Genomic DNA, 17,134 nt, shown 5'->3' with positions numbered 1-17,134 from the left:
ATCGCGGGGGAGGATACTGCTTCACAGTCTTTATGAGGGTGTCCAGCTGCTGAACACCTTTGTTGACCAGGAGAGTGGCTGTGTTGATGGCTTCAGGGTGACCACTGCATGATTCAGGAACTCTTAAAGCTCTTCTAAGGTCATTGGTTGTTTCACATTCCAGAAGATATTGAATGGCTTTTCTGTGACAGTTTGGCAGAAGATGCACTCTCTCTGTTGGGGTTCACCAATCTCCCAGTTGCATCTGTAACCTAGACGTAGTCTATATAACCTAACTGCTATTTCCCTGTGGATTCCTTTTGGGATATTTAACCTTTCTAATTTGGTTGCCTGAAGATACCATGTTGCAGATGGCGAACCTTCAGCTATTCTCTGGTGTAGGTAGGCTTTGTTGAGATGTGAGAGTTTTTTGATTATGTTTTTTATGTTCTCTAGGCTGGGTTGAATTGTTTTATGTATCACTGGATGACGAGTTGCCAATTTAGCAATTTCATCAGCTTTTTCATTTAATGGGATTCCAACATGGGATGGGATCCAGTTTAAAGTTATGTCGAGTCCTTTGCCTTTGGCGACTGCTCCAAGATACAAAATGGTGGTAATTATTTCCACATTATCTTTCCACTGTTTTTGTCGTAGTATTTGAAGTGCAGCTTTTGAGTCTGTGTGTATGATTGCATTTTGAGTGTTTTGTGCAATCACATATGCGAATGCCTGTTGTATGGCAAACAGCTCAGTTTGGGTTGATGAAACTAGTCCTCCCAGTCTCCAATATGCCTGTACGCTGGCCGTGCAAAGAGCAGTGCCAGCACTCTCATTTTCTGTGTCCACCGATCCGTCTGTGAAGATGTGGGTGGCTCCTGCTACTGCTATGCTATACATTTGCTCTTCTATTATGCGCCTTAGGATTGTCGGATCATAGGCAGCCTTTTTCATTGGGAGACTTTCTATTACTATTTTGAAAGTAGGCTCTTCCCACGGCGCGGAAGGAGTGTAATTTGGGTGTGGATGATCACCCTCTCTATCAAGAATCATGTTTTTTAAATGTAGTCTGTTTAGGACTTTTCCTGCTCTTGCAACCCAAGAGTTTCCATTGTTTTGGCCTAGTCCAACCACCAAGGCCTGCCGTACTGGGATTGGATCAGAAGAAATAATTATCTTACTGACAATTGTAGCTGTCCTTTGTGATATTCTTTCTTGTAGAGAGGGCAAACCCGTCTCCAGTCTGAGTTTCAAGCCTGGTCCACATGGGGGCTCCCAGTGCGGCTCTCATAGCATTGTTTTGGGCAACTTCAAGCTTTTTCCACTGTTGGTGTGATAGATTTGTGGGTGCAGGTGCGGCATAATCGATCACTGATCTGACTGCCTGTACATAGTATGTGTGAAGGACTTGCAGATTGGCTCCTCCAGAAAGGGAGGTTAGCGACCTGAGAATTGTCGTCCGGGCCGCAGTTCGCTCTCTCAAGTAAGTGACCTCAGCATTAAAATTCATGTGTGTCCAGGATGATTCCTAGATACTGATAGGTGTCCACCCATTCAATTGGTTAACCCTGTACTGTGAGTTGGATGTTGGGCTTCGCTATTTTTATGGGCATAGCCTTTGACTTTGAGGGGTTGAGTTTGATCCCAATCTGTTTTGCATCTTTACTGATGCAGTCTAAGCATTTGGGTGCAAGGCGCGCCGCATCCCTTCCTTTTATGATGATGACAAAGTCGTCCGCGTAGTTTAGCAGCCTGCAGTGATGTGGGAGTTTCAACCTCATTATTCTTTCCATTAAACAGTTGAAGAGAAGAGGGCTGAGAATACCTCCTTGCGGTGTACCATTTTCATGTCTTTTGTACTCAGAGACTGTGCCATGAAGTTTTACTCTTGCTTCTCTGTTTATGAGACAGTTGTTGGTCCAGGAGAGCAGGTTACCTCTGACCTCTTTGTCAATGAGGCAGCAGAGAATAGCTGGGGCGCTAGCCAGTTCAAAGGCTTTTTCGAGGTCCAGGAATATCAGCATTCCTGGTTTGTCATTCAAGTGGGCTAACAGAGTTGTAATACATTCCACTGTGCCAACCCCTCTTCTATAGGCATACATATCATGGTGCAGTTTAGGCATTTTCCACTCCAGTCTGTTGAGTGCCATTCTGTCGGCTGTCTTGGCTGCACAGCTTTGGAGAGAGATGGGCCTGGGATTAGCTGGATCTTTGGGTTTTGGGATCGGCACTATGTCTGCTCTATTCCAAGCAGAAGGTCTAGTTTGAGAAGTCCAGGCTAAATTAATTAACCTTAGGTATGCAGCGTCTCCCTCTGGGCCGAGGTTTCTAATCATTTTATAGGTTATTTTGTCGGCTCCAGGGGATGTATCCTTGGAGTTTTTCTTAGCCCGATTGAGCTCATCCAGTGTGAAGGGGGCATTAGTGTCAGAGACTTCTTCACATGCTGTAAGGATTCTGTGCCATCTTTCTTCCTCTAGTCCGGTCTGTACTGCTAATACATCTGGTGGAAGTTGATTGCTGGCTGCTCTCTCTGCAAACCTGGTTGCCAGAACTTTGGCTTCCTGTTGAGGATCCTTGGGGTGTGGAGCTTTAGGTGTTTTATTCCCTTTGGCTCGGTGAATTTGCTACCACATCTCTCCGAGAGAGGTGTGTTCATTCAGGTGTGAACACCATTCCAGCCACTTTTGTTCTTTGTCTGGTCTCTCGATGCACATGTTCCTTGACCTCACAAAGTAAGATCCTGTTGCGGTCACTTGGCTGCTTTTTGTATAGCTTTCTTGTTCTGTTGAGTCTATGGTTGAGTTCTTTGACACGTTCGCAATAGTACCAATGATATTTAGGTGTCCGGTGAACTGTTTTTTCAGTGGGATTGAGTGGTTGGCTGCACTTTGAAGCGCTTTGACAAATTCTTGTTCTACCTTATTAATGTCTTCGAGAAGATCATAGTTTCTTTGCCACTCTGAAATGAGGTTTTGAAATCGGTCCCAGTTTGCTAAAGCAAAGTTCCAGGCTTCAGATGGAGGCGGAGGTGGGGTGGGTAGGTCTAACTGAAGATCAATTTGGACCCCATAGTGGTCGCTTGTGAGTGTGGGCTCAACTGACCATGTTGCTGCATCTCTTAGGGAGGCTGAAACGAAGGTTAGGTCTAATCTGCCTCCTTGGATGTGGGTAGGTTCATTCTTGTTTAGGATTTGTATTTCTGGAAGCTGGTCCAGTAGATGTGTAATGTGTATGCCGGCTTCATTTTTTCTGTTCGAGCCCAGTGCCAATCGATGATGGGCATTAAAATCTCCACAAATGATTGTGTTTGTTGTTGTCGCGTGTCCAAATAACACAGAGAGATCCATTTCGGCATGCGGAGACCTGTACACATTGAACACTTCAAGTTTGTCGTATCTTAGCTCAATGGTAACTCCCATTACCTCTGTCCCTGCTCCACAATTGGGTGGGCTGGTTATGGACTTGGAGATCAGGTCACATTTTACATAGATTGCACATCCCCTGGATTGCCCATTGATCCATGGAAGGAAGAAGCCTCGATAGCCTGAGATTTTAGGTTCTAATCCGGCTTGAACTAAGCTCTCCTGTAGTATCTGGATGTCTCTGCCCTTGGTTGCTGCTATGCATTACAAGTGTTGCAATTTAGTGCGCAGTCCTTGCGCATTCCATTGCAGGATCTTTAGACTTCTAGGTTCTTGGAATTTGCTGATAATTCCGTGGTATCCATGGAGTCTGATGAACACGCCATGGAAGTTGCAATTGGTGTATAGGCTCTTAGTGGACCTGAAATTGACTCATCAATGTCGCTTTCCGACGAGCTGGACTCTGTTTTTTATGGGCGTGTCTCCTGCCCTGCTGTCTTGACGGTGTGGATATTACATCTTCGAATTTCTTGAGCTTGTGCTCAATTGTCTTCCGAGTCTCTGTGGTTTGCTTGATTCCATGTGATGACAGCAGACTTTCGATCAACTCAGTGACCAAAGTTTTGAGCATTGGCCAGAGAGCGTCCAGTTCAGTAGGAGCACCATTTATTGCTGTGCAGGTTTGGGGACTAGTAGCTTTTAGACCCTTCTCGGTGGTAACTTTGACACTGGAATTGCTAATCCTACTGGCCCCAGTGTGCTTGCTGGATGAAATGGGAGGCCGACTGCTTTGAACATGATTCTTGTGTCCTCCATCTTTCTTTTTGTCCTGTACAGAGGTCTTCTCACCCTTCACCATGGCCGATGGTGAAGGGCCATGTGCCCCCTCTTCCTGAGTGGGTAGACCCCACACGGTTTTAGTGGGCATGGGAGCTGGTATTCGTTTTGGTGGGGGTTTCGGCTCCGCTGTAGGCGTGGTGGGGTTCGTTTGAAAGTGAGAATCACTACACCAGAGACTTTCTCAAAAGCATCCCGACTGCAAGCCTTACGGTCAGGTGACCTTGGGGCTCCGGCTGCTTACCACCACCAACTGTGATAGCCATTGCGTCAGTTTATATTTGTTTAGTGGTTACCAGAGAGGAAATTATTAAACTTCTCAAGACGTCATCTGCATATTCTACGTAGATTTGTTCTGCTGTATTCATAAAGTTCTTTAGTACTTTCTTGTAATTTAAATTATTTTCTTTATCAGTTATTTGACTTTTTAATAGCCAGGTGTTGTCTCTAATCTTTGTTTCATCTGGTGAAACACTGAAGGCTTTCTTTGCTGGCCTTGCAATACGTACTTTTTTGTCTTAAATATTTTTGTCATAATTCGTTTGTATTGAGCCTTCTTTTTTCTGATTAGGATCTTTAGTGCCATTTTGGGTCACTACTATTTTAAATCGGCAATCTATAGCGTAACACGTTCCTGGCCTCTATCTGTATTTTTTTTTAAATAAAAACATTACATAATAATCCAGTAACCATCTCGGTAAACAAGTCAAAGCCCAAGAACTGCCCAACTCCCATGTTCAGGTCTGCCAAATTTAAAATTCCCTAAGAACCTCTAAATATATGAATCAGATGCGAGAAAAAATCTGGCGCTTTAAGTTTCTCTCAAATAACTTTTTCGTGTTTTGTTTAAGGTAATTTCCCTTATGATCACTATTGCTTAACTCGCTCCCTTTTCAGATGCTACTTATCAGTGTCTCCCTCTTACACAAGTCTATATTATCTTACTGTGTTGGCACAATATTATTTTGTTTAATGAAGCAGTCATAAATTTAAAACTAATTTCCTGTATAGCAAATAAAGTTTATTGTACTCAAATTAGTCGATGTGTATTGTTAGAAGCTCTAGATATTAGTTCCCATAAAAGCTGTTCTTTTCTCTTAGTTTTATGGATTGTGTAAGTTCTATTATTAGGTAGATCATTTTCCATTAAATTCTCCCAACAGTTTGCCGAGCTCAATTTTGAGTCCCACTCTCACACTGCATTACTTTGACGTATTGCCACTGCCCATCCTCGACCGAAATATATTAGTGTAAAATAATTAGTATCCTCTATTGTTTCGTGTTTTCTTCATACATTGGCGTTTGTTAGTAGTTTCATATTTTGTGTACTGTCGTAAACTCAAACCCAGATTCGTTCTGTATACAGTATTTACCCTACTGTATATCATTAGCTTCATGAAATTGTTAGCTTCACACAATCTATTTTTCTCCACCTAGACCCTTGAGGTGTACCAATAGGTTTATACTGGAAATCACATGAGAACATACTGAAAGTAATTAAAGACCATCGGGTTTTCTAATTTAATTATATCAAATACTGACAATAATTAACAATACAACATATTTGACTTGATTAAATTGGGTAACCTTGGCAATAAACGCATTAGACAAACCTGCCTATCATCTACAACTCGTAACCTCGACTTCAGTTCCTAACCCCGAATCGTCACTACAACACTCCACACCCAGTTAATATCTCGTACAATACTCACACATTGAAGACTCGACTGGAGTGAACAAGATCACATCGGGTCCCCACATTAGGCTGGTGTCTGCCACTGCCACAAGCAGATAAAGAGGAATACTTGATGAAACCGCAGCTTCCACAAGACTGCCCTCCAGCTGGTCATAGCCTTCACCACCACACCCAGCATCCCAAGGACGCTATAATTACATTAAATGTTTATCTATTTGTTTCCAAGAACTTTGGATCAACCTTTGTGACCTCTTGGCTGCAACATTGGCTTACGCGACCTAAGGCTGTCTTAATCTTTGACCACACCTCGGTGTGACCACAATCTGACTACTCGTGTGTATTACCACTGTTTTCCTCCACCATTTGATAAGTGATGTAGTTCTTGATTCACTACCTCATACTTTCTCCTATGTTGTATATTGCAACAGTACATCGACCAAATTAACGTTGAAGCAGCTACACCAGCAGCCACAGCTTCCAATGGCCATAACCATATCACTATTACTGTGATGCCTACAACAGTCCTACGTACTTAAAACATTACATTAACTCTGTCTGCAAAAGCTGCCACACCTCTGGTATATAATGCAACTAGCATGCATTGCCTTCTTAATAATGCAAGTTTTTCAGTTATTCAATAATGGAGTTGCATTACTTGTACAGTACCTTGGTCATTGCAACTATATTTTAATTCCTCTTTGCTTCTAGCTTGGTGAATATTGTTTACCAAGACGCAGACAGTCGACTTGATCATATTGCGTCACATTATTTCCTATTAAATTTGTCTTGCCCGCAGTGAACATACCCAAACGCTTGCATTTATAGAAAAGGTTTCGCCTTACCAGCGAATGTACCAAGCCCCCAACACATGTCCAGAATTTTGGTGTGATGCTCAGCGTCTCTGCTAGGTTACCTCACATGGTCTTATCCCATTCAACTGAAGTGGTTCTACGTTTTAACAAGTGTTCTTGATTTCTTTGACGTCCTTTGCCGCCTTAGCTGGCGAGTGGTGGACCAATTGAGTTATCTCGATGGCGCTTTTCCTTAGGATCATTGCGAGACACCTTGCCCTCCATTATGGTTTCACGTGCTTCATTAGCCTGTCAATATCTGCCCTAATCTCCAGGCAGTGCACACAGGGCCATTGTGTGTGCCATTATTCCAAGAATAATTACTCGCCACACAATGACACACGACTACATTTGACAAGAGCGTATTTACATTATCAGAGCTTTTGTTTATATTACAAATTTAGTGTTTTACTTGGATGGTGTTCTGGAAGTTCTTCCACTCCCCAAGACCGGTCGGAGGACCAGGCTTGACTCATGAGGGCTTGGTCCAGCAGGCTGTTGCTTGGAGCGGCCCACATATCCACCACAGCCCGATTGGTCCTTCACTTCTTGAAGAAAACTGTCAAGTTTTCTCTTGAAAATGTCTACATTTGTTACAGCAATATTTCTTATGCTCGTTGGGAGTATGTTGAACAACTGTGAACCTCTGATGTTTATACAGTGTTCTCTGTGCCTTTGGGCCTACTCTTCAATGGTTCTAAACTGAATTTTCCGTTCATATCGTTAACTCCAGTATGTTGTTATTTTAGTGTAGATTTGGGACCATTCCCTCCAATATTTTAGATTTCTATATTATTTGATACCTCACTCATCTCCTTTCTAGGGAGATCATTTAGAGCTCTTTGAGATGATCCCAATAAATTAGGTGCTTTATCGTTTTCTATGCCGTATATATTTTCTGTATTCAGTCTATTTCGGCAATCTCTCCTGCTCTGAAGGGTGAAGCGAGTATTGATCAGTACAAATGACAGACAGCAGGAGTGATGTGAATAGTACAACCATTGTGATGGGATCCCTGGATTTGACATTTCTCATAATCCATCCTATCATTTTTCTGTCTGATGTTAAAATTGCTTTGTTATGCTCCTTAACGTTAGGTCGTCAGTCATTATTATTCCCAGATCCTTTACATTATGCTTTTCTACTACGGGCAGATTTGATTGTCTTTGTGCACTGTATTTTGTCTAATGTACTCATTCTTACCATACCAGAGTACCTGAAATTGTTCTCTAACATTCTTCCACCCAGTCGAAAACCTAATTAATATCTGTTTGTAGTTTATCAATGTCTTCAATTAATTAATTTCAATTATCAATTAATTTTCATGCTGATTTTTGTCATCTGCAGAAGTCGATACGACTCTGTGACTTGTATATATGTCTATATCTGATATGAGCACAAGGAAAAAGTGGTGCAAGGACAGTACCCTGCGGTAGAGCTTTAAACTGTGCTTGAACTCTCTCTTATATGGTTAACTGTTGCTCTGTGTTCTCTTCCACATAAATTTTAATACCACCGTCCTACTTTATATGATATTTCCATCTACCTTATTTTGTGTGCTATCACAATATATGGTCACATGTATCAGATGTCTTTGTGAAGTCCGCGTATACCAAATCTGCATTCTGTTTTTCTTCTAATGCCTCAGTGATTGTCATAATGGTAAAGTAGCTGCAAGAGGCATGATCATCCCAATCTAAATCCATGTTGACCTGGGTTGAGGTGATTACAGGTCTCCATAAAACTAGAGACCTGCCTCCTAATCACGCTCTCAAATAATTTTATTATGTGACACCTTAGTGCGACTGGTGTATAATTCTCAACCATTGCTTTGCTTCCTCCCTTGTAAAGAGGAGCAAAATTTATGAAATCTATTGATTTAAGCGAATCTTGTATCTCCCCTGTGTGCAAGCTCTCTCTCCACACTATACTACTGACACTTAGCATTTCTTTATAAATATTGAGTGTATAGGCATGTTGTTAATTTCTCCTTCAAAATCTTCAGAATTCGTATTTATATCGGTTATATTTTCAAGAGTTTGGAAATCACGCATAAAGAAGCTTTCTGGATCGTCCGCTCTCATGGATGATCCAGACAGCTTCTTGAATATTTATTGGGGTGCTAAACATGGCCCCTCCTGTTGTTGTTAGGATTTCAGTAATTTCTTTGTCACCGTCTGTTCGACCTTCCACTTGTAAGAATAGGTCCAATACCGAGTGGTTTTTGCTTTTTTTCGCATATGTGAAGGAATATTTTGTTTTCCTCTTGAATTCTATTTTTATGTTCTAATTGCACTTCTTCAATTTGATATGATTGCTTTAATCTTTGTTAGATTTTTTTAGAACTCCGTTTGATTTTATTATTGTTGATAGTCGTGTCTCCTTAGTTTTTTTTTATAATTTATATATTTCTTTTTAAATAATCAACCGATTTTTCTTCCTACGTTGGTCCTCTTTCTTGCTTTCAACAAAGGACCAAGTTTTAGACACTTTATATTCTTTGGAAGTCAGTTGTTCTATGTCGTGTGTGGGATTATTATTACTTAAAACATTCAATGGAATTTTTTTTGTTCGCTGTATATCTTTTCCCAGTCTATCCTTTTATTAAAGCTGAATTTATTGAATAACCCGTCATACATGATTGTTTTAGGCCTATTACAGGTATTGATGTTAGTTTGCACTTCAATGAGCTTGTGATCTAAGTATGTGAATGTCCTTGATTATCTCCTTTGTTTGTCATGTTCAGATCTAAAATATAGTCGTAACTAGTTGACTCTTACCTGCTGGATGAGTGAAAATTTGACACAGAATCTAAGTAGTTCTCTACTCTATGGTTCGTTCTGTCCAGATAGATTTCGTGGTATAATATTCTTGATCGCTAGTTTCCAACTTAAACTGGGCAGGTGTAAGTCACCTTGGAAGATATCATTTATTGGGTTTACCATAAAAAATCAGATAAAAGCGAGACTATTCTCGCTTTTATCCGATTTGTGAATTCCCCAGCCGTTGCGTCTGGAGGTTTGTTTATTAGAATTATAACCCATTTTTTTTTACTACCATTAGAGTTAACTACCACCTCATTTGCAGAGTTAAGCAGCTCAGCGCATACAATGTCCTCTCTTGTATACTAACCTACTCCTCCATGTGGCCTATTTACCCTATTATATCTATATAGATTATATTCTGGTATCCAGATCTCACTGTCAGAGAGTTCCCCTGCATGGGTTTCTGTGAAAGGTCCAAATACTGCATTTGACTCGGTGAGGAAGCAATTTTGGAACGGTACTTATTTTTTGCATTTGTTTTCAGATCTTGTATGTTGGTAAAGATGAACGATGTTACTCTATTTGGGGTAATTTGACGAAGGATTTTCAGGCAGGTCCATTGTGAGTGGGAATGTCGCTTATATTTTGACCAGTACTGATTGTTGCAGGGTTGTTGCTTGTTGTAACTGTAGCTCTGTTGTGGGGTGTAATTGCATGCGTGATTCTGGTAAGCAACTGGGTCAACCAGTTCCATACACACTGTTCAACCTTTTAAAACCTCTTTCGCCTGGGTATAAAATAAATTGTTGGCTTTTCTTCAAAGCCATTTTCTTGCTTGCCACTGTTTAGCGTTCTGTGCCTTCCGCTTATGGACAGCTGAGGGCATAGCATTTTTTTTCGTCGAGTGAGGATTCGTACATGTCAGGATGGAGACATCTACAAGTTGATTCAAAGCTACATTTTCCTTTCCTTAGTATATTTTGACATTTTTGGGGGGAATGGTTATGATTGCATTTTATTCCTTTTCTATTTCCAGAATGTCTACAAATATCCTTTAAACATTTGTACTTGTATAGATGTGAACAGATATTTTAAAGTCTTATGCACTAGTTAATTTGCTCGAAACATATTTAAAAGGGCCTTTCTATTGCAGGTGTGTCCGAGGGAGGTGAGCATGAGGGAGCTACAGGTGAGCATGAGGGAGCTACAGGTAATGGTCACTGCCGGTAAAGTCTCTTGGATTCATCTAGTTGTATTTACGTAGTTGTGCTTGCGGGGGTTGAGCTCAACAGAAGGTGTTATGGAGCTTCCAAGCTACTAGGTGGTGTGGTAGTGGGTTTAATGTCCAGTAGTGAAGTATGTGCTTTTAATACATACTCACACTTGCTCATACTTCACATTAATAGAAATAAACTCTATATTAATATTGTTGAAGTGACTTTACTTGTGAATTATTTGTATGTGAGGCGGCCTCGTGTCAGGTGAGGTGAATGACGTCACAGGTAGTTGACCCATCAGGCCAAGCTAGTCAAGAGGCGCGGCGGGCAGTGTGGCGCGGGCCGGCGTGGGGAGAGGTGCTGCTCAGCGCCCGCCTCATTGGTTTTACTAAATTAGTCACCTGGACAGTCCTGTGCATGAGGTTACCTGCGCCAGGCTTACAGGCAAGTTACTCTAGATGATTAGTTATTTTATCACATTGTATTCTCTTGGTAGAATGGTCTATATTTGCTGATTATCTAAATAAGCATAGTTACAAGATGTTAATTTAATTACTTTAAGTAAAGCTTTATCTCAGGTTTACTCTTTTGTAAATGTAATGATATTGAGTAATATAACTGTCTATAAGTAGACTTTTACCTAGCTTAAGACTTGGTAAAGCTTATTAAAACAATAAATTTTAAAACGACTGCTATGTGATTAACTGTTCCAAAACAGCGGCTCCTGTGTCGACTATATAGTGAAATAGACCATTCGACCATAAGCAGGCGAAGTTTTTTTTTACAAAATTAGTAGTTAAATTCTGGCAGTTATAAGGTGTTTCTTGTGAACTATGGTATTTCAATCCTTGAAATATGGGCCAAAGACTTTCAATCTAACGAGCGTCCCATCCCACTCCCCCTCCCTCCTGGCCCATCCTATGTGAATGAAACTAGCCATCCTGAGTCAGTGTCGTCCACGCTGCCGCCAACCCCAGAGACGTCTTAATTGCCATTAACGTCCTGTGTAACCAAGTACTGTATTTTGTCATAAAAGTAAATATTATTGTATAATAGTGTATAGGTTTATGATAGTTGAAGGAAATTATAACAAGAGTACATTCAACCCTGTCTCCCTCGCGTAATTAATAATGAATAATATGTAATAGTTCATGTATAAGAAACCTTTTAAGTAAATGTGTTAAAATTAATAAACTGTTGTGGATCAGTGTATGGACGAGCATAGACTGAGGACAAGGTAAATGTGAAGCGTTCTTCACGTTCATGTTTGGCTGCCGGGTTAACGACCACTTGGCCGTTGTAATGAGAACGTTCATGTTTGGCTGCCGGGTTAACGACCACTTGGCCATTGTTGAGAACGAGCTGTGGATGAGTCAGGTCTGAGGTTAGGTTTTGCCATTCTGTGGTAGGTTGGCTTTTTATAACAACGAAAGTTTGACCTGATCGATTGACTAGCGGGATATTTCTCAAACGATGATGTGTTCAACTTAGCATTTTGAGGCATTTAATATAATGTGTAATTTCAGGTATGTACGAGAGTGCATCAATACAACGGCACTGCAGGTATGATCAACCAGACCCAAGAAATTGGTCTCGTACAACGGCACTGCAGGTATGGAGGGATTAAAGTTACTTGGGAAAACTTCTCTCGAATCGTAGTTGGTCATAATGGAGTGTATATATATTCCCACAAGTACAATAGGTGAAGGGAATTAGCTTATTAATTTTAATAGTTTAACACGTTATACCTTGAAGCAGTGACCTTCTAATAGGTATAGCCTAAGAACTATGCATTAACCACTTCAGAGTGGTAAAAAATTATTCTGCCCAGTAATTTGAACATTTAGTTGTGGTGTAACATGTTAATGTTTATTTAACCTTTTTGGGTACATTTCAATCCTCTTCCCTCTCCATCCACCCTTCTGTTAATCACTTCTATCCCACCAGTCCAATCAATTATAAACACAAAAATTACCAGAGTGATGCTTCAGCCGGAGTCGAGACTGTCCTGCAAGAGGAAAGTTTTAGCGTGAGGGGAAAGTACCGGGGCTAAACCTAGCAAGCTGAATATACCGTCGGACACAGTTTCGGGAGGCTGAGCACTTGCAGCTATGTGACCATCATCCGCATCTTGCACAATGTATTGGTGGTAGTCCATGAGCGCTGCAGCAATTATGCAAATCGACAAATATTGTGGTCGGGTGGCAGCCCTGTGAAGTGTTAGAGGTGAACGTTTCTGGGTCTCCGGATTTGGGTAACGTTGTGTTTATGGTTTGTTGTTAGCGCTAAATGTCCCTCATTATTGGGGGAGAAAAGATTATATAATTGGCAGAGCTCCTATGACCACAGGATAACAGGTTTTAGAGCAGGGATACCAGACTACTCAAGGGGTCTATGGTTTTGTTGGGAACGTTGCTGGCTACTAATGTCACTGGAGGATATAACTCTTTTTCCAAGCTAACAAAGAAGGCAAGTTCCAGGCCGGATGATCGCCAAGAGTTTTTCATCCATGACAGTTTACCGTGGGCGCCCGGCCGGGCCCACCCGGGAGGATGGTTGCCAGGTACTGATGCTGGTTCTACCTGTACAGAGCCATCTGGACGTTGTGTTCGTAGCAACTGGCTATAAAATATTTTACCATCTGCCAACCACCACGTGCACCAGGGGCCAGACGGCAGGTTTCGGTTCAACCTAATGCATGTCGAGTGCCAGGAACCTGCCTCCCATCGCCTTCCCCTCCACACCACCATGAAGAGGTGGCCACGTTCTACCTCCAGCTCCACTCGTTGTTCAAAGCCATCTGGTGATGATGCTCGCTCCAGCTGGCTACAAAACTCACCACTTGGTAATTACGAAGTGCACAAGGGGGACAGTGCCAGACCAAAGAATCCTGCCATCATTCCTGTTTCCTCACAAGTACCAGGTGCTGTAACTTCTGCCAGTGGAGGGCCTGCCCCTGATGTAGAATGGTCACAACCCGGTTCTGCCAGTAGTGGACACGCCCTTGATGTAGAGTGGTAACTCCCCAGGTCTGGGACTGTCACCTACTGTGGGGGGGGGGGACCTCCCACAGCTGGACCCCAAAAAACTGTAAGTTGGGAGATAACCAACAGGGTCAAACTGAGACGGATCGCAACTTCAACCTCCATATCAACTCGTCACTGGGTTGCTCCACTGATTAAGCAGATGCTGACCATCGTGAACTTCTCATGGAATGAGAAAAAAAACCACTGGCAACATTGCAGAGCTGTTCACGGGCATGAGAGAACTTGTAAGCACCCTCCCTCCCCCGACCCTCCTTCCACCACTGAACCCTCCAAACATGTGCTCCCTTGCCAATCAGGTGACACTTCCAGTGACCTGGAATCCTCCTTGTGTAGTGGAGCCCCCCTCAAGCAGGTTAACTGCCAAAAGCTGTGCTAAGATATATTGGAAACAACTCAGTAGATGAAAAAGCAAACAGTGTACTAGGCAATTGGAGGCAAAATGGGAAATTGGTAATATGCTAAGAAATGTTCCTGGAGTTGTATCTAGTGATAATATATATCAAGTGGACTAATAATATAAATCTATATAATGCTTACTTGAAATGTACAAATGAGTTATCCATCCTTAGCTGGATCATTGCAACCGTCAAAAAGTTCTGTAATTTACATCATAAAGTAACAACTGAACACAGCAATATTGTAAGTCTCCAGGAGTGCAGAGTTCCTGCAAGAACCTCGCCCTCAAAATTGGTCTCATTTGTTGCTTACTCCCTCAGATCCAGTAACTCTTTCATTCTATAAATCAAACAATCCCTACCCATCAACTTCTTCGAGAAAAGCAAACTGAGGGGCAAGAATATTATGTAGTGAGTACTTATGTGGGCAACTCTATCCTCAATGTATTTAATCTGTGCTCCAGCAGGAGAGTTAAATTATATTGATCTTCCGGCCTGCGCTCAAGCAGAGCCCACAATCATTCTTGGTGACGGCAATGCTAGACACAAGGACATTGGTGGCTCTTGCTTCAGTAACGGGAATGGGAATCAACTGCTGTCGCTACTAAATAGTCACGAAGATGTGCAGATTGTGGGCGACCTTGAACCCACGCACATTTGTGGAGGCATTCTAGACCTCTGTGTTGGTTTCAACGTCACTCTGGTCTGGTCCACATCTATTGTAACAGATATGTTACAATATCATGAGTTATACAAGATATCAGAAAAAAACTGTCAGATCATCCTAGATTGACTACTCTGTATCTGAAATACCATCCTGCATGGTGGTTTTTAAACGCAAACGGCTCAGTGTTCCTCCTGCTCGCCGTAAAGACTTTGTCACTCATGTGTCAGTGTTACAGCACTTATGATCCCTCCACAGTCGAGATACTTAACGACGATCTAGTACAGAACATTCAGATGTTCGCTGACCCTTTAATTCGGCCCTCCGCACCAACCAGTGGTCGGAACGATGTGAAAAGTAATAAACACCATGTCTATTACAATGACCCTAAACTGCGTACTTAGAAATGCACTGCTAAACAGTTGGACTTGCATATAGGGAAACACGTACGCCAGCAATGCTCAAGCTCTTTCAGAAAGCCCTAGCCAAGGCGAAGGAGCGCATGACATCTCAGGCAAAATAACTGGGACACTTGTGAAGTCAAAATTCTCACACCCCCTCAGCCAGGCATGGAAGAATATTCAAAGGCGATAAGATCGTTCAAGTGTCTCACCCTCACCATCTACACAGAGCAAACGAGGTTGTCGATGCTTGGGCAACCACCTCTAGCTTCAATAATCTTCCCCCAGATCATAATCAGATTAAATGTTGGTTACGGAGATCTAGAAAGGCTCGTTGACTTCATGATCCACAAGGAAGATGAATGCAACCTGCCATTTACAGAGTTTTTTTTTCGTCCTAAACAAAGGCAAAGCCACATCACCCGATGAGGATGGTACCACTTATGGCATTTTGTTTGCTTCCTCTAGTACCAGGAAATCCCATTCTTGAGATATATAATATGAGCTATGTAGCTGGGGAACTTCCTATCTCTTTGACCAACAGTATAATCATTCCAATTACCAAGTTAAATAAAGATAATACGTTCTGCCCAATTTCCCTTACTAGCTGCATTTACAAAACATTCGAGAGTGATCTTAAGTCTCCTCCATAGAATAAGAACAGTGTTATTCCCCACGCTAGATATATAGCTATGTATCTGAAGGAGCTATATATCATGGTGGTGATGCAATGATGCATGGAATGAGTGTGCATCATTGCATCGCCACCTTTCTTACTCTTCACAATGAAATTATATACCACCTTCCTAGATCTCAAGTCTGCCTTTGATATTGCAAACCGACATGTTATCTTAAGTGAGCTTGCGAGAATGAATATGGGTGGTCGGCTTCTTTGTTGGATTAGGGGTCCCTTATCCAACAGGAAGTCATGTGTTTTTCCAGGGGCATAGTTATGTAACAAGAGACTTCGAACTAGGTACCCCACAGGGTGGTGTCCTCAGTCCTAAATTATTAAATACTTTAATAAACACGCTGTTAAACTGTTCCGAACAAACACAACGTGCACATGATTAGCTATGCTGCATTATCTAACACTGCACAGTTACAAACCCAATAAGATTTCAACTTAGATTGAACAGAGCAGAAGTTGTTAAACACATGGGGACAAAACCTTACTGAAGCGACCATACGAGTCATAAATACTCACACTCCGCCCAAGTAAAACAGAAACAAGCAACATTTAGTGTGCCAGCCAGACGGGCACGTGCAGGAATTTCCGTGCCAAAAATAAAAAAAAACTGTTGCTGATAAGATACACACCACTGGGTATGCCAGCACGCAGAACACTCTTAACTGTATTAAACTCGTGTCAAGACCCAGGTTTAGTCATCTCGGCAGAGAAAACATACTAAATCGGCTCCCTGCCTGGCAAGGAGGAAGGGAAGTGAATTGTCAGGGGGAAAGCGCCAAGCCATAATGATTATATAGCACTTAAAAGGGGTCAGGATAAGGATTTGGGACGGGACGGGGGGGGGGGGGGGAACGAATGATTCCAAACCACTTGGACGGCTGGGAATTGAACATAGACCTGCATGAATCGAGACCGTCGCTCTACCGTCCAGCTAAAGTGGTTGGGACCCGGGCAAGGAGCTGTTGTTCGCAAGATGTAACTGTCTGAGATCCTAGCTTGACTATGTAAACAGATTCAAATAACTTGGCCTTGAGGTGCCACTGTATGGACCTGTTGTATTCAGACTTTGTCGTCAGTATAAAGAGAGGCTCAGAGACCTCAAGGCTATTGTAGATTATCACTCAGGCTATTGTGCCAGTATTAGAATTGTCAAAATGATGTACCTTGCAGACATTAGATCTTTAGTAGATTATGCTGCACCTCTACTTGCTTTGATGCCTGAAAGA

At 42.0% G+C, this 17,134-nt stretch overlaps 1 long non-coding RNA gene across 1 annotated transcript; it reads left to right on the top strand.

Moving 5' to 3' along the window:
• Positions 1–10,688: 10,688 nt before the first annotated feature.
• Positions 10,689–15,093, top strand: LOC138364262 (uncharacterized). Its single transcript, XR_011228377.1, has 2 exons — positions 10,689–11,154; positions 12,237–15,093. It is a non-coding gene; the product is annotated as an uncharacterized lncRNA (long non-coding RNA).
• The last annotated feature ends 2,041 nt before the right edge of the window (positions 15,094–17,134 follow it).

Source organism: Procambarus clarkii, chromosome 2 (genome assembly GCF_040958095.1).
Source record: "Procambarus clarkii isolate CNS0578487 chromosome 2, FALCON_Pclarkii_2.0, whole genome shotgun sequence".
In the NCBI taxonomy this organism is placed as follows: domain Eukaryota; kingdom Metazoa; phylum Arthropoda; class Malacostraca; order Decapoda; family Cambaridae; genus Procambarus; species Procambarus clarkii.
The sequence above is the reverse complement of the archived record's forward strand: the minus strand, read 5'-3'. Positions and strand labels throughout refer to the sequence as shown.